Source organism: Pteropus vampyrus, unplaced genomic scaffold (assembly GCF_000151845.1).
Source record: "Pteropus vampyrus isolate Shadow unplaced genomic scaffold, Pvam_2.0 Scaffold163, whole genome shotgun sequence".
In the NCBI taxonomy this organism is placed as follows: domain Eukaryota; kingdom Metazoa; phylum Chordata; class Mammalia; order Chiroptera; family Pteropodidae; genus Pteropus; species Pteropus vampyrus.
In genome coordinates this window covers 1,232,856-1,234,274 of record NW_011888944.1, presented here as the reverse complement: position 1 = coordinate 1,234,274, position 1,419 = coordinate 1,232,856, and positions in this window count along the sequence as shown.

Genomic DNA, 1,419 nt, shown 5'->3' with positions numbered 1-1,419 from the left:
ATTCCAGTGTAACTGAACCCCAGAGGGACATGGGACTCCAATCAGGGCAACAAGTTGTCCATCCCCTGACCACAAAGGAAAGAATGCATGACACAAGCCATTCCAAAAAGATTCTATTCCACGACTTTTCCTGGAAATGTTGGGATAGAAAAAACACCCTTCTGTTGATCTTGAATGTAGAAGTATACACTTTTAACAGAGCAAGTGGCTTCTCTTCTGGCCCCATATTAGTCCATCAGGACTGAGAGCTGAAGAACTAAATCCTTTGAAGCCACTGGATATGGTGATGTCTAAAGCCAGACCACTGACAAGAATCCTCATGTGAATGAACTAACATTTCCCATTTTTTTCTTGTGCCGATTCGAATTAGCTTTCTGACACTATCAAATGTGAGTGAGGTCTCTCACCATACCTGGGAGTTTTTCAAGTAGGTCTCAGAAGCTTATGTTGGAGAGTCAGGCCAGGCAGGTGGATTAGGTACTGAGTCTGGCAACAGGCACATGGGGAAGCACCAGAAGGCATGTGGTCGGGGCCCAAATGGTCTGATGGATAAGGGAAAGCTTTAGCAGGGGATCCAGCAGGGACATATAATGTCGATTCTCCCATCCTTTGGCAGAGCTCCTTAGTGTTTGTAGTGCATTCTTGCATATGTTGCATACGAGATCTGAGGTAGCTATCAACATCCAGGATCTATCGCCAATACTGAGAGAAGCTATGATTTTCCTTAGATCATGTGACCAGGAACTGGTACATCCAGAAGGCTAGTCTACATCTTTTTTCTACTAATCACTGTCATGTTCTGTCCAATACGACAGAGAGAAGATGAAAGAAGCAGACAGCGAGTCTGAAGGCAGATAATAACACTCACCCCTGGACGTGAACCTATAGAACATATGAGTGGCTCTGGTGCACTTATATTCAGGGATTAAGGCAGAAAGCTACTTACTGAAACTGGAAAACAAAGTGAGAAGTCAGACACAGAAACATAGTAAGAAATTACATTTCAAAACTTGTTGGGTGACTGGGGACTCTGAGCCAATTTTTTTCAGAACTAAAATGTTTAGGATAAGGTAAAGTACACTCAATAAATGCTCATGATTTTTTCCTGCAGAGAGAAACAATGGAGAAATTAAAGGATTATCACACATAAAGTTTCAGAAGCAGAAAGTAATATGGCAAATTTGGGGAAATGAGAAGTACTTTGGACGCAATTAAGGTAAAGCACATGAGAAAAAATATGAAAAATAAAGAAATGCCACTTAGGGCCAGGTTGTGAGGGTATGTGAATGTCTTGTTCAGAGGGGTTTACTACATTCTTGAGTAAAATAAAAAACATTGGAGTTAATTACAGATAGATAGATAGATGACAGATAGATAGATAGATAGATAGATAGATAGATAGATAGATAGATAGATAGA